Source organism: Trachypithecus francoisi, unplaced genomic scaffold (genome assembly GCF_009764315.1).
Source record: "Trachypithecus francoisi isolate TF-2019V2 unplaced genomic scaffold, Tfra_2.0 Lachesis_group6, whole genome shotgun sequence".
Classification (NCBI taxonomy): domain Eukaryota; kingdom Metazoa; phylum Chordata; class Mammalia; order Primates; family Cercopithecidae; genus Trachypithecus; species Trachypithecus francoisi.
This window is the reverse complement of record NW_022681471.1, coordinates 45,308,281-45,331,346: the sequence shown is the minus strand read 5'-3', so window position 1 is coordinate 45,331,346 and position 23,066 is coordinate 45,308,281. Positions and strand designations below refer to the sequence as shown.

At 39.7% G+C, this 23,066-nt stretch overlaps 1 protein-coding gene across 1 annotated transcript in view; it reads right to left on the bottom strand.

Annotated features, from left to right (window-relative positions):
• Positions 1-19,512, bottom strand: part of NUP62CL (nucleoporin 62 C-terminal like) — an 85,068-nt gene extending 65,556 nt beyond the window's left edge. The window contains exon 1 of the mRNA XM_033202134.1: positions 19,322-19,512. The gene's annotated coding sequence lies outside the window, so the exon portion shown is untranslated. The remainder of the gene's footprint in view (positions 1-19,321) is intronic.
• Positions 19,513-23,066: the final 3,554 nt, after the last annotated feature.

Here is a 23,066-nt window from a genome sequence, read left to right as displayed (position 1 = left end):
ACAATAGTATGCAACAATAAAAAAAAAAAAAAACAAGCAGGTCAGGTACAGTGGCCCATGCCTGTAATCCCAGCACTTTGGAAAGCCAAGGCAGGAGGATTGCTTAAGCTCAAGTTCGAGACCATACTGGACAACATGGTGAAACCCCGTCCCTACAAATAATAATAATAATAATACAAAAAAATTAGCCAGGTGTGGTGGTGCACGTCTATGGTCCCAGCTACTCAGGAGGCTGAGGTGGAAGAATCACTTGAGCCTGGGAGGTCGAGGCTGCAGTAAGCCATGATGGTGCCACTGCACTCCAGCCAGAGCGAGAGTGAGACCCTGTCTCAATAAGAAAGAAAGAAAGAGAGAGAGAGAAGAGAGAGAGAGAGAGAGAGAGAGAGAGAACAGAGAGAGAGAGAGACAGAGAGAGAGAGGAAAGAAGGAAGGAAGGAAGGAAGGAAGGAAGGAAGGAAGGAAGGAAGGAAGGAAGGAAGGAAAGAAAGAAGGATACACACAACAATCTGGATGAATCTCCAGAAAATTATGCTGAGTGAAAAAAGGCATTCCCAAAAGATTATATAGTATATGGTCCAGTGTATATAACATTTTATTAACTGCATTTTGGTTTAGCAAGATCCTGAATGTCTTCTTATTAATGGTGAATACAGGTTAAATGTATTTTACTGAAACCTAATTGGAAACTGGTTACCCATGTATAGTATATATATAGTATATAAGATGTCTCCACTAGCCAAAATATTTTAGCAAGAATATACCATTTCCCAATCATGCCATATAACTGACTTATTGCATCATATAATATTCTCTAAAATCATATAAATTACCCTAAATATATGCTTTCTTGTTCTATTGTTCCTCCTGATAAATTTCATTTCAGAAGTTTTACGAGAGGAAGAAAAACAATCAGCAGATTGTGAACAAGAAATACTTGTAAAACATAAGCATTAAACAATTGAACAAAACATTTCAGGGTAACTCTGACTACTATATGCCAATTTGTCTAGACTACTGGTTCTCAGGAGTTTGTTGCTTTTTCCAAAACAAAGATTGATTTGTTCTAAACCTAAAACTATAAGCCAGAAAGGGCACTTTGTATTTAATTTCTGCTATATTCATCAATAACACTAATCTCCAACAAGAGAGGTGACCACATTTGGATTTGAATCAATCAACTAAGAATCTCAAAACCAATCTTGAATACTGTCCTTCTCCGTTAGAGAGCAGAGTTCAAACCTTACTTGTGGACTGTCTGCCAAGGATGAAAGGAGCTATTGGTTGTACAGCAGTTGTGCCACTAGATACCTAAGTAGCAGGAATAAGGGGTAAGCCTACAAATGCTGTTGGCTGAGCTGCATGCCTCATGGAAACAATATTGAGACTGGTGCTCCCAGTCTGAGGTGTGCCTCCGCCGATGAATGAAAAACCTGAGTAGCAGAGGAGGGAGCAGAGCCAAAAGCAAAAGGAGTGGATGCTGTCACCTCATGTGACAGGGTATTGCTAGTTACAGCATTAGTAAGGGTGCTGGCACCTACCCCAAAAGTCCCTGTAATCACTGTAGGTTGTGTGGAAGCAGTGTTGCCCAACTTTTTTTTTTTTTTTAATTGTTGTGGGTGTAGTAGGTGTATAACTTTACGGTTATATGAGATATTTTAATACAGGCACATTCTAAACAGAAAAAAGGACACAAAAATCAACATAATCGTTATCTGACATATTAAAAGGCAACTAGATAACACGGCTCCTGTCAAATGAAGTTTTAAATGTGAAGGTTTTATTCTATAGGTTATTTCATCTCAATACGGAAAGATAACCAGATATTAATATAGGAATACATGTACAGAGCTCCATATTTCTCATTCATAGATAAAGGTTACCTAATTTGATCCACCTTAAGGGGAAAAACATGTTAAAATGTTTTAATGGGGAAAGAGCAGTTCAGAAAATTTTGTCTTCTGTGGAGACAAAAGGACTTGTATGGCTGGGCACGGTGGCTCACACCTGTAATCCCAGCACTTTGGGAGGCCAAGGCAGGTGGACCACAAGGTCAGGAGTTTGAGACCAGCCTGGCCAAGATGGTGAAACCCCATCTCTACTAAAAATACAAAAATTAGCCGGGCACAGTAGCACACGCCTGTAATCCCAGCTACTCAGGAGGCTGAGGAAGGAGAATCGCTTGAACTCGGGAGGCGCATGTTGCAGTGATCCAAGATCGCGCCACTGCAATCCAGCCTAGCAACAGAGTGAGACTCCATCTCAAAAAAAAAAGGACTTATACTTCCTCTTTCTGCCAGTCCAGCACTTTATTAAACAACATAAGTTTTTGTTTTAGACATTAAATCAAACAACACTCATCTCTTTAAAAGAATTTTTAGAGATTTTTGATATTTTTTTCCACACTAACCAAACTTCAGAAAAGTTTGGAAATTTTTAAATGTATTTCATGACCCATGACAAAATACTTCAATATATAAATTAATCCTCCTAATAAAGATTATTTAGCATTCAATGACAAGTTATTAGATAACTATAACAGGATAAAGGAGAATTCCAGAGGTAATACCCTTGCTTTCACCAGGTTCTCAGGTGCTACTAAAAGACATGAGCTATCAGTGCTATGAAAAACAAAATGGATTTACCTAAAAAGGCATAAAACGAGTATCTCCTTTAAAATTCTGAAATGCATAAAGGAAAACTATATAATGAGTTCATTACAATGACCAATAGAAAAATATCTCTCTAAAGAGTCACTTATTCAGCAAGTAGCCTAATTTCAAGATGATACATTTCCAAAACTCAGTGAGTACTCCTCCTATGGTTCACATAAAATGAAGGGAGACCACAGATCAGAATTCAGTGTGCCTTGTGCCTCAAATCTGAGATGCCTTCAATTTGGTAGACTACCTTGGGAATGAAAAGCATAATTCCAAATAGATTTTTATTTTCGAGACAGCATCTCACTCTGTCACCCAGGCTGGAGTGCAGTGGTGCAATCATGGCTCACTGCAGCCTCGACTTCCCAGGCTCAGGCAACCCTCCCACCTCAACCTGCTGAGTAGCTGGGACTATAGGCACATACTACCACACATGGCTAATTTTTTGTATTTTTTGTAGAGATGGAGTTTTGCCACGTTACCCAGGCCGGTCTCAAACTCCTGTGCTCAAGCAACCCGTCTGCTTCGGCCTCTCAAAGTGCTGGGATTACAAGTGTGAACCACTGTGCCGGCCACAAATAGTTGATTTAGAAATAACATACCATTTCTTTACCCAGTTTGTCTCTCAGAGACAATTACCTTTGTATCCACTAAAAAAATCAGAAACTGTATTGCTCTTACACTAAGGAAAATCCAGTTGCTACTGGGGCAGGAGTTGACACAACCAGTGTTCCAAAAATGAATCCTGTAGTCTGTGTAGCTGGAGCTGGATGTGAATAAGCCAGTGGAAGATGAAGATGTACTTGTAACTGTTTGGGACAAAACCCTCAAATTTAACCCTCCTATACCAGATGTAGAGAAAATAAACCCTGTAGTGGAAGTAGTCGCTGCTGTTTTCGCAGAGCCAAAAAATGAACCACCTGTAAAGTTCCTCCAAAATTAAACCTGCTCATGACTCCAAACCCTAAAAGAGGATAAGAGAAGAATGGGAACAAAAATTAGAGCTCTCAATGAGACCTCAAAGAAAAGATGGTGGACAGAAGCCACGCTGGAGTTGCTCCCTCGTACTCCAAACTTCTAGAAATACCAGTTTACTGGAAGCATTTCCCTTGAAAACTGGCATAAGACAGGGATGCCCTCTCTCACAACTCCTATTCAACATAGTGTTGGAAGTTCTGGGCTAGGGCAATCAGGCAAGGGAAAGAAATAAAGGGTATTCAATTAGGAAAAAAGGAAGTCAAATTGTCCCTGTTTGCAGATGACATGATTGTATATTTAGAAAACCCCATCGTCTCAGCCCAAGATCTCCTTAAGCTGATAAGCAACTTCAGCAAAGTCTCAGGATACAAAATCAATGTGAAAAAGTCACTAGCATTCTTATACACCAATAACAAACAAACAGAGAGCCAAATCATGAGTGAACTCCCCTTCACAATTGCTACTAAGAGAATAAAATACCTAGGAATATAACTTGCAATGGATGTGAAGGAGCTCTTCAAGGAGAACTACAAACCACTGCTCAATGAAATAAAAGAGGACACAAACAAATGGAAGAACATACCATGCTCATGGATAGGAAGAATCAATATGGTGAAAATGGTCATACTGCCCAAGGTAATTTATAGATTCAATGCCATCCCCATTAAGCTACCAATGACTTTCTTCACAGGATTGGAAAAAACTACTTTAAACTTCATATGCAACCAAAAAAGAGCCCGCATTGCCAAGACAGTCCTAAGTAAAAAGAACAAAGCTGGAGGCATCATGCTACCTGACTTCAAACTATACTACAAGGCTACAGTAACCAAAACAGCATGGTACTGGTACCAAAACAGAGATATAGACCAATGGAACAGAACAGAGCCCTCAGAAATAATACCACACATCTACAACCATCTGATCTTTGACAAACCTGACAAAAACAACAAATGGGGAAAAGATTCCCTGTTTAATAAATGGTGCTGGGAAAACTGGCTAGCCATAAGTAGAAAGCTGAAACTGGATCCCTTCCTTACACCTTAAACAAAAATTAATTCAAGATGGATTAGAGACTTAAATGTTAGAACTAAAACCATAAAAACCCTAGAAGAAAACTTAGGCAATACCATTCAGGACATAGGCATGGGCAGGGACTTCATTTCTAAAACACCAAAAGCAATGGCAACAAAAGCCAAAATTGACAAATGGGATCCAATTAAACTAAAGAGCTTCTGCACAGCAAAAGAAACTACCGTCAGAGTGAACAGGCAACCTACAGAATGGGAGAAAATTTTTGCAATCTACTCATCTGACAAAGAGCTAATATCCAGAACCTACAAAGAACTCAAACAAATATACAAGAAAAAAACAAACAACCCCATCAAAAAGTAGGCAAAGGAAATGAACAGACACTTCTCAAAAGAAGACATTTATGCAGCCAACAGACACATGAAAAAATGCTCATCATCACTAGCCATCAGAGAAATGCAAATCAAAACCACAATGAGATACCATCTCACACCAATTAGAAAGGCAATCATTAAAAAGTCAGGAAACAACAGATGCTGGAGAGGATGTGGAGAAAAAGGAACACTTTTACACTGTTGGTGGGAGTGTAAATTAGTTCAACCATTGTGGAAGACAGTGTGGTGATTCCTCAAGGATCTAGAACTAGAAATACCATTTGACCCAGCCATCCCATTATTGGGCATGTACCCAAAAGATTATAAATCATGCTGCTATAAAGACACATGCACACGTATGTTTATTGTGGCACTATTCACAAAAGCAAATACTTGGAACCAACCCAATGTCCACCAATGACAGACTGGATTAAGAAAATGTGGCACATATACACCATGGAATACTATGCAGTCATAAAAAAGGATGAGTTCATGTCCTTTGTAGGGACATGGATGCAGCTGGAAACCATCATTCTCAGCAAACTTATCACAAGAACAGAAAACCAAACACCACATGTTCTCACTCATCAGTGGGAGCTGAACAATGAGAACACTTGGACACAGGAAGGGGAACAACATACACTGGGGCCTGTTGTGGGGTGGAGGGGAGAGGGAGGGATAGCATTAGGAGATATACCTAATGTAAATGACGAGTTAATGGGTGCAGCACATCAACATGGCACATGTATACATATGTAACAAACCTGCATGTTGTGCACATGTACCCTAGAACTTAAAGAATAATAAAAAATAAAAAAAGAAATACCAGTTTACAGTCATTTAATAAAAACTTTTTTTAAATACAAAGCAAAGTTTTTCCAGAAAGAAGGACAATTTTCCAAGTGTCAGACAGAAAGGGAATTCATACCCATGAGCAGAAGTTAATGTTGCTTAGCCCAAGGTGATACCTTCAATGAGATACACGCCTTATAGCTGGAAATACAATGCTGAATTTGGGGTATGATTTAAGGCTACCTGGTAAGACCACAGGCTCCTGAATCAGCAGAGACCTAGTGAAGTTTAAATCTGGGAAACATCTACAGGAAGATGGAAAAGACAATAGAGACATGTGAGAATCCCAAACTGCTACAGAAGATATGCATAGATGGCTCAAATTCAATTTATCTTTATTTGTGATATAGAAACTTTGAGATAAGATGTTATCATAAAAACTGGTTAGGAGTTGATAAAACCTTCAAGGTCCAGGCAGGTTGCCCATGACATTACTCAAAAGGGACATCTCCACTTCCTAGGTCACATATAGTCAAAAAAAGCCCTCAGAAGATTAACTCACAGACAAGAAATACAAAACATCTAAGTAAATCATCTTTAGACCTAAGAAAATGAGAGAATTCTTATCCAAGAAATTAGAGATAAAAGCACAATCTGAATAGCACATCAAAATATATGTTTGATATGTTCAAAGAGTTCAAGAAAGAAATAGCATCTGTAAAACTAAGTGAATGTGAAAAAGAACCAAGAGGAAATCCAAGAAACGCATATCAGTATTAGAAATAAAAATGCTCAAAAGACAGATTTAAATAATAGACTACACAGTTGAAGAGAAAAAAATAGCAAATTAGAAGAGAGAACAGAAAAAAATCTGCCAGTACTAGAGGGTAGATAAAAATAAATAAAAAAGATGGAAAGGGGGAGAGAATTAAGAGATAAGGAGAAAAAGAAGCTCCAATATATATCCAGAAGGAACGGAGAAGGAAAAAATAGAATGGAAGAGGCAGTATTCAAAGAGTTGATAAGTGAATTTCCTAGAAGTGAAGAAAAATTAGTTCTCAGATTAAAAAAGCCACCAAGTACAAGCAGGCAATCCCTCCTCACCACCATACAAACACACATACCCGTTATATACAATATATTGAAACCTTATAGAGAAAAAATTCTCATAGTTATCAGAGAGAAAAAAAATCAAATTTACCTAATAAGGAGCAACAACTAGATTGATAGCAAACTCCTCATTAGCAATAATAAACATTAGAAAACAGTGGGAAAATATCTTAAAATGTTAAGGGAAAAATCATTGTGAACTTATAATTCTATCCCAGTCAAAATTAATAAAATGAGATGACTAAAAATTAGTTTTTAACACAGTAGCTCTGAAAGGCAATTCTAACAAATCAGTTTCAAAAATATTTCATTAAAGCTAAGAGTAGCATTACTTTATGCATCACTAAGAAAGGAAGGGAGAAAAAACACCAACCTGTCATAATTCCTTATTTAATTTTTAAACACTTTTTGAAAGAGCTCTTTTCATTGTAGACATAGATTTTAATCAAACATGCATACATTAGAAACAAGTGTAAGCAAAGTAACTTGGTTAATGTATCTCTAAAATTCACATTGAGTCCAATTTTCTCTTCTTTTCTTTTTCTTTTTTTTCTTTTCTTTTTTTTTTTTTTTTTTTTTTTTTTGATGTGGGGGAACAGTCTCCCTCAGTTACCCAGGCTGGAGTGCAGTGGTGCAATCTCAGCTCACTACAACCTCTGCGTCCCGAGTTCAAGCGATTCTCCTGCCTCAGTCTCCTGAGTGGCTGGGACTACAGGCGTGTGCCACCATGCCTGGCTAATTTTTGTATTTTTAGTAGAGACTGGGTTTCACTATGTTGAACAGGCTGGTCTCAAACTCCTGACCTCAGATGATCCGCCCACCTCAGCCTCCCAAAGTGTTGGGATTATAGGCATGAGCTACCGTGCCAGCTCCCAATTGTCAACACAAATTTCTTGATAACATCTATGCCACCAGGAGCACTGTTAAAGCAGCATTTTAAAAAATAACTTATAAGAGAACTAAAAGCCATTTTTGCTATGCTCTTAAGTCAGCTTTGCAAATATGTAGACTAGCTTCCTTTTGTCTCCCATTTCAGCATATTGATAACTAAATCTGATTTACTATCTCCTCCATTCTCTCCCCACAACCACTATTTTCTAAGAGTTGAAGGTGATCCTTCATTGTCTCAGGGATTTTTCACTTCAGTCATCCATTGTGAAAGTTTTGATCCTAAAGATTTTGATATTATCTGTGCATGCAGGAACAACTATCATGTCACAACTGCCACCTGGCCAAAAGATACCATTCAACTGTTAGACTTGCCTCCATTTCAGAGATGTTAAGATATGAAAAAAAATGTACCTCTTTAATGGCTGAGATATAGCATCTTAAATACTGTTAGTGTCATGGGTAAAAGGGAAAACTTTCCCAAGAGTAACTGTGAAGGACAACATTTATCTGAATGTGTTAGTTACAATATGCTTATTTTTAAGTCTTATACACATCTTAAAACTTTTTAAATGCGAGCTCCAAATGGTGATTTCAACTGTAACAACTCAATCCTGGAAGGCACAGAAAGGGAGGCATTATGAACTTAGAATAAGAGCATTTGCTGTGTTTAGTTTTATATTCCCAAGTGTACCACTTTCCTGAGGTTACAAGTGCTATGTTGTTATAAATTATGATAATATTATTATAGGTTTTATACATAATTATTTATGTATTATATGTTTCAATATACATGATGATAATATAAATATTGATAGAAAAATTAATTGTTGTCAAACCATAGTGGGTGTTTATCCTGTAAAAGAAATTGACAGACACTTCCAGATTTAGGTACTGTCATCAATGTCATATTGCAGACAAAAATAAAGTTTTCTGGTAGCCATCAAAAGGTGGATTTTTTTCCCTATGCCCTTGCATTTATGGAATTTCTGTTCTTTTGGAAATAATTTAAGAATCTTCCTATTAAATGTAGCACATAACTTTAATTTTTTTGTGCCTTAGAAATTTGAGAAATAAAACAAAAAAATCACTTTTTGCACTAAAAGTACATTTTTGTCACTAAAAATTTGGAATTAAAGATACTTGCCCTTCCATCTCATTTAGATCTTAAAATCTTTCATATCTTTAGCTTTTTAATTTTTTAATCTATTTTGCTTGACCAGTTTCTGACAAAGGTGTTTAAAAGCCTCCAATTATTACGAATTGTAAATTTCTCCCTATAATCCCATTGCTTTTTCCTTTATATATTTCTTTTATTTGTTTATTTGTTTCTTTTGAGATGGAGTTTCACTCTTGTTGTCCAGGCTGGAGTGCAACGGCACAAGTTCGGCTCACTGCAACCTCCTGCAACCTCCACCTCCCAGGTTCAAGCGATTCTCCTGCCTCCGCCTCCCAAGTACCTGGGATTACAGGTAAGTGCCACCACGCTTGGCTAATTTTTTTTTTTTTTTCAGGTGTGAGCCACCACACCCGCCTCCTTTATATATTTCAAGACTGTATTGTTAGGGGCCTATATGAAGTTCACAGTCAACAGACTCTTGGTAAATTTTCTTTCCTTTATCAGTGTGAAGTAACTAATTATTACTAAACTGCCTTAAATCATATTTTGTCTGACACTGATGTTGCCTCACCATTTTCTTTAGGTTGGTATTGGCCTAGTGTATCTTTTTCTGTTCCCTTGTTTTCAACCTTTCTGGGTCATTTTAAATGTGCTTTTTGTAAGTAGCATAGCCGAAATATTTTAAATTCAATCTGACAGTCTCTTAGTGAGTTTAACTTACATTTATTGTAACTACTGACACTACTGAATTTTTCTTCCGTCTTACTTTGTGTTTTTTATTTGCCAGGCATTATATATATTTTATCTTTTTTCTGCATATTTGGATTGATGAGATTTTCTTTATTCTCTTAATTTTTCCCAGGTGTGGAAGTTACATATTCTATTAATTCGTATGCATTCTCATGAATTATTTCTTTTAACACAGACTTAAATTTATACTTTTTAAAACAAAGTCTGAAATTAATCAGTATTCCCTATCCTTTTTTAACAAACAGGAACTTAGCACACTTTAGCTTCCCTATGCATATCATTACTTTATTAAAAAATAGGAAACAGCTCTGTACTCCCTATCTGTGGCAATCAATAGGAATACTCTATCTCTGCCTTGTTGGGTTTCTCCAGACAACCTCTCTTCCTCTTCTAAGTAACCTCTCCTTATCCACACTGCCTAACTACAGGAGCTTAAAGCTGACAAAACTACAGCTTTGTATGTTGAGCCCAGCTTAGTCTCTCTTTGGTGACTCAATGCAAGCACACATATTCAAAGAAAGAAATACTAGATGATAAAGGCCCTCAGCAGAAAGCCCACTAGGCCCCCAAAAATCATCAGAGCTCACTGGAAGGGCTACTAGAAATGAGCAGAATGTTCCCTACCTGGCAGTCCAATCTAACTGGGGCTTACTGCATTAACTAAATGGCTGGAGAGAAAGAAAACAACTGAATGAGTGTTGATGCCCACTAGACTGTTCTAGTCATTTAAATGCATTTGAAGCCTCGGTTTCCTCACTTCTAAAATTCTCACAGTTCCATTAAGTAAATAACCAAAATATTATTTTAAAAATAAGTTTGCAATAAACATACGTGTGCATGTGTCTTTATAGCAGCATGATTTATAATCCTTTGGGTATATACCAGTAGTGGGATGGCTGGGTCATATGGTACATCTAGTTCTAGATCCTTGAGGAATCGCCATACTGTGTTCCATAATGGTTGAACTAGTTGAACTAGTTTACAATCCCACCAACAGTGTAAAAGTGTTCCTAATTCTCCACATCCTCTCCAGCACCTGTTGTTTCCTGACTTTTTAATGATTGCCATTCTAACTGGTGTGAGATGGTATCTCATTGTGGTTTTGATTTGCATGTCTCTGATGGCCAGTGATGATGAGCATTTTTTCATGTGTCTGTTATTGCGGCACTATGCACAATAGCAAAGACTTGGAATCAACCCAAAACCCATCTGTGACAGACTGGATTAAGAAAATGTGGCACATATACACCATGGAATATTATGCAGCCATAAAAAAGGATGAGTTTGCATCCTTTGTAGGGACATGGATGCAGCTGGAAACCATCATTCTTAGCAAACTATCACGAGAACAGAAAACCAAACACCGCATGTTCTCACTCATAGGTGGGAACTGAACAATGAGATCACTTGGACTCGGGAAGGGGAACATCACACATCGGGGCCTGTCATGGGGAGGGGGGAGGGGGGAGGGGGGAGGGATTGCATTGGTAGTTATACCTGATATAAAGACGAATTGATGGGTGCTGACGAGTTGATGGGTGCAGCACACCAACATGGCACAAGTATACATATGTAACAAACCTGCACGTTATGCACATGTACCCTAGAACTTAAAGTATAATAAAAAATAAAAATAAAAATAAAAAATAAAAATAAGTTTGCAAAGGACTCTTCACATATATTACCTTGTCTAATTTAATTTTATGTAAAGTGCTATGTGAAAGCTTTCCAAAATATAATGCTGGAGTTATCCTCACTGCTGGTGAAGAACCAGCAAATCAAAGATAATTATAGAGCACTATTGAGAGGTGAAGCCAGCTGGGATTCTGGGTCGGGTGGGGACTTGGAGAACTTTTCTGTCTAGCTAAAGGTTTGTAAATGCACCAATCAGCACTCTGTAAAAACGCACCAATCAGTGCTCTGTGTCTAGCTAATTGGGTGGGGACCTGGAGAACTTTTCTGTCTAGTTAAAGGATTGTAAATGCACCAATCAGCACTCCGTGTCTAAACGTTTGTAAACACATCAATCAGCACTCTAAAAACACACCAGTCAGTGCTCTGTGTCTAGCTAAAGGTTTGTAAATGCACCAATCAGCACTCTATAAAATGGAACAATCAGCAGGATGTGGGCGGGGCCAAATAAGGGACTAAAAGCTGGCCACCAGAGCCAGCAGCAGCAACCCACTCGGGTCCCCTTCCATGCTGTGGAAGCCTTGTTGTTTCACTCTTAGCAATAAATCTTGCTGCTGCTCGCTCTTTGGGTCCACACTACCTTTATGAGGTGTAACACTCACCTCGAAGGTCCACGGCTTCAGTCCTGAAGCCAGCGAGACCACGAACCCACCGGGAGTAATGAACAACTCCGGACGTGCCACCTTTATGAGCTGTAACACTCACCGCAGAGGTCTGCAGCTTCACTCCCGAAGCCAGCGAGACCACAAACCCACCAGGAGGAATGAGTAACTCCCGACGCGCCGCCTTTAAGAGCTGTAACACTCACTATGAGGGTCTGCGACTTCACTCCTGAAGTCAGCAAGACCACGAACCCACCATAAGGAGGAAACTCTGGACACATCCGAACATCTGAAGGAACAATCTCCGGACACACCATCTTTAAGAACTATAACACTGACAGTGAGGGTCCACAGTTTCACGCTTGAAGTCAGGGAGACCAGGAATCCGCCGGAAGGAACCAATTCTGGACACACTATCAGCTGGCCCAGAGAGTGAACATAAACTGGATTTCAAACTATAATTTAAAAAAATTACTATTCATCTAGCTCATGTATCAGCATGCAAATTATCTTCTCTGTGTACTACCTACTGTTATTTATTGATTCTGGGAGTGTTCTCGGTAGTAGGAAACCTGATCTAGAATCAATAAATGATGGTAGGTCATTTCAGGACACACCACTTTACCACTCAAGTTCTAGACTCTCTTATGTAATATAAAGGGAAAAAGATAAAAGGAAGCACTTACTGAAACTGAAATCCCTTACCTTCATTACCTAACAACAAACCAAAAAGGTATTTTGATCTCCATTCTATAGCTGAGGAAGCAGAGGCTCTGAGACACTAACTTTCCTGGGGTCAAGCAACTAGTAAGTGAAGGAACCGGACACAATTCTTCTATTTTAATACTAGCTTAAGCAACACATCATTAGGAAGATAAATCTACTGTGTGTCAAAAGGCAGAAACAAAATCAGTTCAAGCCTGGGTACCTATTATAAGCCATTTCAGCATAATGTTTAAGGATTTCTGTCTCAAAAGTATAAATGATTTTGAGAGTAATGATTAATTCCCCTATATTTACTTTGAGAAATGACTGTCAAGAGGTGACTGGCACAGAAGCTTAGCCACATAATTTATTAAAAATTGTTCCTAGTTTCTTAGAAGCAAATAGACTATTCTTCTTTAGAGGCAACATTTTCCCTAAACTGCCTAGTCACTTGAAAATCATCAAGTTCCACGAAGGCACTCAACCTTCTCAAGAACATCATGACTGAGAGATCTGGCCTGAAAATTCACATATGATTAGTCATGTTATAAAACCACTTCTATAAATAGCAACCTCTGGCAATACATATGATTGTTTAACACATCATTAATTAGAGAGGCAGAGACGCAAAGGAAGTACAAATTCACAGAAGAAACCCCTTGCACCACCAAGATATAAAGTCTTCCAGAAAAAGTACTCAAGAAGAAAGTAGAAAAATCTAAGCCTCAAAGCACAGTAATGACCCTATTTGTCAGTAATAGTTATGCATGCCAACTCTGGAAGTAAAAACTGAATTACTAATGTCTTACTCTAAATGTTTCTATTCCCAGAGAGAAATTGATAGGGAGAGGTGAAGTTGGTTTCAAGTTCATATCAAACATCTTAAGCAGTATAATTTGCTGATTATCTTTCATATTAAGTTCTTTTTTCCCCCTTCATACTATAGCTTCTCAAAGCCTTAAGGTCAGAATCTAATTTTAAGACCTAGAAAAAGTTTTTATTTTAATCCCAAAATGAGGATCAATTCTTCAAATGTTAAAAGAGTGATATTGCTGAAGACTGTAAATTGCTCATTTTCAGTAAGAGACTTTAGCAGTTACAAAATTGGAAAAGGAAAAACCAGGGGTGAGTGGGACCAAAGCCAGAAAGAATCAAGAGAGGGAGAATCAGACCGGGCATGGTGACTGACGGCTATAATCCCAGCATTTTGGGAGGCCGAGGTGGACAGATCATAAGGTCAGGAGTTCGAGACCAGCCTGAGCAACATGGTAAAACTCCGTCTCTACTAAAAACACAAAAATTAGTCAGGCATGGTGGTGAGTGCCTGTAATCCCAGCTACTCAGGAGGCTGAGGCAGGAGAATGGCTTGAACCTGGGAGGCAGAGGTTGCAGTGAGCCGAGATCGTGCCACAGCACTCCATTCTGGACAATAGAGCGAGATTCCGTCTCAAAAAAAAAAGAGAGAGAGAATCTTGGAGGAGCTGAGAAGGACCCAAGGGAGGGCAGAGTGTATGTGTGGGCATGAAGACCTAGGAAGAGGTATGGCTGCTTGGAAAGGGGGTGGAGGAATGCAAGAGAGGGCAGGGAATAGCGGAGGGTAGGTGAGGGGAGGCGAGAGAGTAAAACACTTGAAAGAACTAGCTAAGGAAACTAACTGGTGAATAGCAGTCAAATGCAAAAGACAGCCTCAAAGGTATGCCCATATTTATAAGAATCTTCCCCAAAACTCTGGAAAAGTAGAGCAAAAAACCCTCAAAAAACAAAAAACTGGAGAATTCTGAAGAATGATAATCATAAAAACCTTTTACAAACATACAAGTAAGAAAAGCTGTCATATAAAGACCTCAAAAACTATTGTTTACAAGGAAAAACAGATCTGGCTAATATAACTTAAAGTTTATTTTTTAATAGGATGTTTGCTTTTTTCATGGCCTCACTCCACACCACAGAAAATAAAGCAATTAAACATATGCTTCTGAAAAAATAAGCATAATTCTTATGTTTCTAATTTTTAGTTTTTTAATTGTGGTAAAATACATATAATACTTGCCATTTTACCCATTTTAAAGCATACAATTTTGGTAGTATGAGGTACACTCATGATGTTATTCAACTGTCACAACTATCTCTTGACAAAAATTTTTCATCATCCTGAACAGAAACTCTGTACCTACTGAACACTAAAACACTAACTCCCTTTTCCTCCGTCTTTCAGCCCCTGGTAACCTCTATTTTACTTTCTGTCTATGAATTACTCTATTCTAGGTACCTCATGCAAGTGGAATCATAACAATATTTGCGTGATTTATATGAATCTTATCTGTATATTTAAAACAACCTAAATGTCCGACAGCAATAAGGGAATGGAGATTTTTTAAAAGTGATTTAGTCATATATTGGAATACTATATAGCAATAAAAAAAACTTTATTTGCATTTAAAAATCTCAAAAACACTGCTGACCAAAAAAAAAAAAAAGGCTGCTGGGCCAAGCACAGTGGCTACACCTGTAATCCCAGCACTTCGGGAGGCTAAGGCAAGAGGATCACTTGAGCCCAGGAGTTCAAGAACAGCCTGGGCAACACAGTGAGACCTTGTCTCTACAAAAAAAATTAAAAATTAGCCAAGCACGGTGATGCGCACCTGTAGACCTGTGGTCCCACCTATGCCAGAGGCCGAGGTGGGAGGATCACTTGGGCCCAAGAGATGGAGGTCGCAATGAGCCAAGATCACGTGGCTGCACTCCAGCCTGGGCAGCCGAATGAGACCCTGTCTCAAAAAAGAAAAACAAAACTGCAGAATAATAAATTATACCATTTATATAAATCTTAAAGACACACAAAACAATACATTACAAACTATTTATGGCCGCATGTCAGGGCACTTATAAATATAGATTGGAAAAATATATACAAACTTTGGAAAAGTATCTCTGGGATGGGAAGGAAATGAGATTGGGACGGGATATAAAGAGATAGCTGTAATGTTTTAGTTCTTTAAAAAGATCAACACCTTAAAGAAAATGTGACAAAATTATAACAATTGTTAAATCTTCGGTAGATACATGGATGATGGTGCATAAAACTATTTTTCTGTTGAAATATTTCTTAATTTTAAAGAAGCAATGTTTTAGAATGACAGAAAATAAGACTATATGTGTGCTTTGAAAATGGAGATATGTTTATATAGACTAATTGTAGCTTTTATTCTCCCAGCCAGCTTAATTGGCTCCTTTATAAAAATTGTTTAAATTATAAATTAATATACACTCATATAATCTTTGAAAAAGATATTCATAAAGTAACAGTGTGAGTGTTACTATGGCACTTGAACCTATGTGAAGCTGCTGTGATTCACATATTTTTTAAAGTAAGTCATTTAAAAAATGTTTATACTTAGTAAAAAAAGTAAATTCAGGCTGGTCTGAGTACAGTGGTATTTATTAATACAACTAATTAATCACAACCAGGTACAGAGTTCTTTGTTCCTTCTCCACTCCCATGGCTTCACTTGACTGTCTTTAAAAAAAAAAATAGAACATTCATGACAGGGCCCAGTGGCTCACGCCTGCAATCCCAGCACTTTGGGAGACTGAGGCAGGTGGATTGCTTGAGCCCAGGAGTTCGAAACCAGCATGGGGAATGTGGTGAAACCCAGTCCCTACCAAAAAAGAAAAAAAAAATTAGCCAGGTATGGTAACATGTGCCTATAGTCCCAGCTACTTGTAGCCCCAGAAGTCGAGGCTTCAGTGAGCTGTGATCATACCACTGCACTCCAGCTGGGGCGACAGAGCAGACCCTGTCTCAAAAAAAACAAAAACAAAAAAGTAAAAAAGTATATTCAACCTAACTCATATGTATACAGGACACCAGGGCTGATCACTGCCTGCTCTAGCACATAGAAACCTTGATTGTCAAATTCATACATCTAAGAGGGGCAAAAACTCCCAGCTCAGGTCCAGATCTAGATCTGGCCTTCCTGTTAGGCTTCCTATTGAGCTCACTGTTACGTAAGACATAAGTTATAGAAATGATTTTAAATAACCCAAGACATCATGGAATAACTATATTAGCACATCTCCCTTTACTTTTTTTTTTTTTTCTTTTGAGACAGGGTCTTGTTCTGTCACCCAGGCTGGAGTGCAGTGGCGTAATCACAGCTCACTGCAGCCTCAACCTCCCATGCTCAAGCAATCCTCCCACCTCAGCCTCCTGAGTAGCTGGGACCACAGGTACATGGCACCAAGCCTGACTAATTTTTAAATATTTTTTATAGAGATGGGGGCTCCCTATGTTACCCAGGCTGGTCTTGAACTCCTGGGTTCAAGTGATTCTTCTGCCTCAGCCTCCCAAAGTGCTGGGATTACAGGTGTGAGCCATCGCACCTGGCTACATCTCTCTTTTCAAAGCACACATAGTGTCTTATTTTCTGTTGTTGGTTAGTTAGGCTAAGTAAATTATAGCCAACTCACTCTATGAAATATTAGGTTGCTGTTAATAATGCAAAAGATAAAGACTATCACAACATGCAAAAAAATTTCCAAAACAGTATTAAATAAAAATAACAAAAAAGTACACGAAAAAGGATCACAATCATGTAAAAACATAGGTACATATGGATAAAGATAGGAGGGGAACAGAATTATCAGTTATATTATGGTAGCAGAATTGAGTGAGATTTTTCATCTTTAATTTCTTTCAATGTTGCATTAATAAATTAGTTAACCAATGTTTTAAAACACTCTATATATTATAAAATGATTAGCTAAACTATATCCATTTTGTCATAGCTATAAATCCACAGAAACCTTGGGTGTAGTCTAAAAAATATTTTAGATCTCTCAAGTTTCATTACTTTAAAACCGAACTAGGAGTCAAATTCAGTTGTCTCTGCTTACTAACAGCACGGTCCTGGGAAAGTCACAGAACCTCTCTAATCCTTGTGTTCCTCAGCCTCTAAGCTTCTGTATTTCCGACATTGTAGGGAAGCCAACTGCTTAAAGATTAATCTCAGATCCTGGACCCATCCCCCACCCCGCTACTTCCTCTACCTGGGGAAAACAGTTCTTAGTATTGGACGCCACCTTGCCAGAGACAGATGAAACCTTGAAGAGTTTATTATATCCCTAAAGATAAATAACATTTGTTCCCCAAGAAGAAAACTGATATTCACTGAACACCTGTGCACCTGACACTGTACCAAGTATTTCATATATGCTATATTGTATACCTTCCTGGGTCCCACTAGACCACAGAACCAATTTCTGGAGGGAGCCAGGGCAATCTGCATTTTAAATAAATTCTTTATTTCAATAAATTTTAAATAAAGTGCACACACAAGTTTGGAAACTAAAGATCTAGGGACAAATCATTAGAGGGTTGTGGTGTACATTTTTTAAAACGTAATGGAAATTATCAGAGTATATTGCAGGTAGTAAATGTTAAGTGTTGTTTCTGTAAAAATGGTTGTCGGTTATATATTGTCTACATGTGTACTAGGTCACAATATAAAATTTATTTCTTACTGTTGGTCACAGTCAAAAGGTCTGAAAAACACCGGCTGAGCATTACAGACTTAGCATAATGCACAATGAGGCAGAATAAAAACAAGAAAGCAAGAAAAAGGAGATGGCATAATATCTATAATTTAAGCTCCACAAGTATCTAAAGAATTAGCAAAATGTAAGACACCTAAACTCTGATCATTCACAGTAATAAGGGGAATTAAGGTATTGGTAATTTGGCTAAAAGGCCAATAACGTTGCTTTAGCCAATAACCTTATTCTATCCCCACTTTTTGTTTACCGTAGATAATAACAAGCAGAATGGACAAATTAATCAAACTTCACTATCCCCTATGCCAGATGGGATGGTCGTTAAGAAATGCATGGTATAAAGAAAGAAGGGAAGCAGTTTCGTTCATTTATAATCAAATTCCAATACCTGAATAACCAAAAGTAACCATTCATTAAAACCATCTGTGGGGTCCTACTATTGATCATGGCTAATCAGTCCTAAGTACTCTAAATATTTATTAACGCCATCCCCCCGCCGCCCCTTTGTTTAAAACCAAGCTACGGAATTTATGGGAAACTAGACTAACAACTCTATCTCTAAGTGAACTTAAGACAACCAGATTCCCTAGCAGTGGCAAGCGAGCGGCGCGCCTGCTTTTCTCCACTCCGAGGCGGGAAAAGCAGAGCTCCCGGAGCCGCGATTTTCCCTAGAGTGGGTGCAACGCGTAGCTCAAGCCAGCGCCCCACAGGAACCAGGTGGCAGTTGACCAGGTGCTCCCCCGGGAACTTGGGGCCCGGAAGGCTTGCCCACAGAGGAGAATAAAACGCGATCCCACCTGCACACATACAAACACACGATCGCACGCGCCAAGCCAGGACGGAAGCACAATACGTGTTTCTGTCGCGTGGGGGAGACGTGAGAGGCGGGGGGCGTGGAGGACGGTAGCAAAACCTTCTCAACCCCCGGCCCACTGCCCCTACCCTTCTGCCCCCGCCTCTCCAGATTGGCTGGAGATCGAGTCCTCAGATCGGGAATTCACGCGCGGGAAAAGCGTAAAAGAGAGCGAAGCGTGCTGACGAACGGGACAAATGAAAACCCCACAAACTTACCTTAGTGGCAGCCGCCGCCGCTCGCTGTCCGGCCCTGAACTATACGAGCAAGCCTCCGAGACTGCGTAGCCGCCAGAGGGGAGGGTCCGGACCTGCTCAAGCCGGAAAGAACCGGCCTCCTCTGTGGGCAGGTTCCCGCTGAAGTGAAGCTAACCCAGACTGAGGCTTAAAAGGGGTCGACCTGGTTAACTAGAAAGGGCGACCAGTGACCCTGACCTGGACGCGCTCGGATTGGTCGATTCCAGTGTTGTCTCAGATGAGACTCTTCTATGATTGGCCAGAAAAGTCAAGCGGGAACCCGGAGGTTGGCAGGTGGGGGGCGGGAACAAAACAAAGTTGTTACCCTAGCAACAGAGAGACGCCGCGCTCTCCACAGTCTTTTCGGAGCCTAGCCAGAGACCGGAAAACTGACCAAGGTGAGGAAACTCGAACCTTAGGAGGGGGAAAGACAGGGTCCTCAGATGCCGTGGCTATCAGAAAAACTAGGGAAAGCTCTAGATATTCATAACTCTGAGAGATACCCCAAAAAGCCACAAGTTGGACAAGGTAGAGGAGACCCGTTCCCTAAATCCCGCTATCCTAGACTCTAGAAGCAGGACGCTGCTTTAACAAAACTCGGTTTTATAGGATGTGAGTGAGAGACGGGTTCTGATCGACTGTCAGAAGGCAAAAATGAACATCTGAAGGTTTCTCAACTGGTCTCTCAACTCTCACATGCACTTATTGATTCTCCCTTCCCGTTAATAATGACTAATTTGGGAATGTAAACCATATTCTCTTATAGGAGGATCTGGGTGCTCCAAACTGGAGCAGCCACTGTACCCTTCTGTTTTATATGTGCAGGCACGATTTATCCTGGCCTAGCATGCCTTGGTTAGGAAATGTTTGGGGGGATATAACACTTCAGACTGGAAAAAAAAGGCCCCAGTACTCACTATGTGAATAATGTCCTTTGTGCGACAACTTGAACGCTGTGGCCTGAGAGTTCCAGTGTTGCTTGGTTAGATAAGCTGAGGAGTGAGACGTGGTCAGACCTTCACTTGGTGGGCCCGAGTGTACTGTGCAGAGACTACTTGTACCTACAAAACCTACTACTCGCCAAGGGCTGATTGGGAAAGTATTACATGTCGTTTGACTGTAACTGTCAAAAGATGAGGAAGTATGACCAAAAAATTAAATCTGAGTGAAGGGAGAGAACCTAGTTTGACCAGAGAGGGAGGAGTCATCACTCCTTAAGAGCTTCTTGTGATAAGGATTCAGAACAGAGACTGTATTTCCTAAAGAAATAAAAAAAGGCGGGGCGCGGTGGCTCAAGCCTGTAATCCCAGGACTTTGGGAGGCCGAGACTGGCGGATCACGAGGTCAAGAGATCGAGACCATCCTGGCTAACCCGGTGAAACCCCGTCTCTACTAAAAAATACAAAAAACTAGCCGGGCGAGGTGGCGGGCGCCTGTAGTCTCAGCTACTCGGGAGGCTGAGGCGGGAGAATGGCGTAAACCCGGGAGGCGGAGCTTGCAGTGAGCTGAGATCCGGCCAATGCACTCCAGCCTGGGCGACAGAGCGAGACTCTGTCTCAAAAAAAAAAAAAAAAAAGAAAGAAATTTAAAAAAACAGGACTCGGGGAGAAAATTTAAAGCACAGCAAGAAAATTTGCCGGGCCAAGCACGGTGGCTCCTGCCTGTAATCCCAGCACTTTGGGAGGCCGAGGTGGGCAGATCACTTGAGGTCAGGAGTTCAAGACCAGCCTGGGCAATATGGCGAAACCTGGTCTCCACTAAAAATATAAAAATTAACCGGGTGTATTGGCGCCTGCCTGCCTGGATGCTGAGGTGGGAGAATCACCTGAGCCCTGGAGGTGGAGGCTGCAGTGAGCTGTGATGGCCGCACTGCACTCTAACCTGGGCGACAGTGAGACGTGGTCTCAAAAACAAAAGAGGTCTCATACTCCACCTATATCTAAAAAGAAATCCCTCCAACTTCCATGTAGATAGAGATGGAGTATGAGACTTCAGATAGATAAACAAAGAGGAAAAAATATTAAGTGTATTAAGTTTGTCTGAAATGTACTATATAGCATTCGATAATTCAGGATGGGTCCTACAGAAACCAAGGATTTGCCTCTCCATATAAAAACTAATTTTTTTGTAATCTCAGCACTTTGAGACTCCTAAGCGAGGGATCGCTTGAGCTCAGGAGTTCGAGACCCATCTGGGCAACACGGTGAAGCCCCATCACTACAAGTAATAACAAAAATTAGCCGGCGAAACCCCGTCTCCACAAATAATACAAAAATTAGCCGGGCGCACTGGCGCAGCCTGTAGTCCCAGCTACTTGGGAGGTTTGAGGTGGGAAGATTACATGAGCCAGGGAGGTCCAGGCTGCAGTGAGCGGAGATCGCGCCACTGCACTTCAGCCTGGTCTACAGCAAGATCCTGTCTCCAAAAAAAAAGAAAAACAAAACAAAAACAAAACAAAACTCACTTTTCAAAAAGAATTGGGATGGTACAGACTCCTCATGAATAGATGACTAAAATAGAGGAAAACTGAAATCAAAAGGTGCTTTTCTTTTTTTTTTTTTTTTGAGACTGAGTGTCGCTCTGTCGCCCAGGCTGGACTGCAACCTCCACCTCCCGGGTTCAAGCGATTTTTGGCCTCAGCCACCCAAGGAGCTGGGATTACAGGCGCGCGCCACTATGCCTGGCTAATTTTTGTGTTTTTAGTAGAGACGGGGTTTCACCATGTTGGCCAGCTGGTCTCAAACTCCTGACCTCAAGTGATCCGCCCGCCTTGGCCTCCCAAAGTGCTGGGATTACAGGCGTGAGCCACCGCGACTAGCCAAAAGACACTTTTTTTAAAATTTAATAATCAATAACTATTTAATTTCTTGACCTCTTTTTCTATGAAAGATTCCAGGTACTTTCAAAAAGCATCTTCCTTAAATATATTTTAAATTTGAAACGAAAACTGTTAAGTTCCCATAGTTACTTATGAGTTAGTACTTTTATGGTAGTGAAAGTTAGAGACAGGAAAAAGAAATCATTCTTAGTATTGTAAAGATACATTCATAATTAATTATTTTTATAGGTGGGAAATCATTGATGAGTATAGTTATCAAATAATGCAAAGCAGAAAGCAATTAGTCAGTATATTATAATTTATTCAGACATAGGCAGAGATGATGTCACTTTTGTGTTCTCAGAAGAATTTTAAAGGAGGAATTGCTAAATTAAGACACTGTATAAATAAAGTTGCTTCAATCTAGGAAAGCTGATTGAAAAAATAAATAAAAAATATGAAGTTGCAGAAGAAATGCCAAATTTATTTAGAGAACAAATAGATTTTCAGTACTTTCAAATCGTTGTGTTAAAGTCAGTATTTTACATAGGGATATATCTATTTACTTAAACAAGTTCCAAAAGGATATTGCTTGGTGAATTTTTTTTTTTTTTTTTTTTTAGATAGAGTTTCTCTCTGTCACCCAAGCTGGAGTGCAGTGGCATGATCTTAGCTCACTGCAATGGCCACCTCCAAGGTTTCAGTGATTCGCCAGCCTCAGCCTCCCAAGTAGCTGGCATTACAGGCGCCTGCCACTATGCTCGGCTAATTTTTGTGTTTTTTAGTAGAGACAGAATATCACCATGTTGGCCAGGCTGGTCTTGAACTCCTGACCTGAAGTGATCCGCCCACCTTAGCCTCCCAAAGTGCTGGGATTACAGGATGAGCCACGGCACCCAGCCCTGCTTG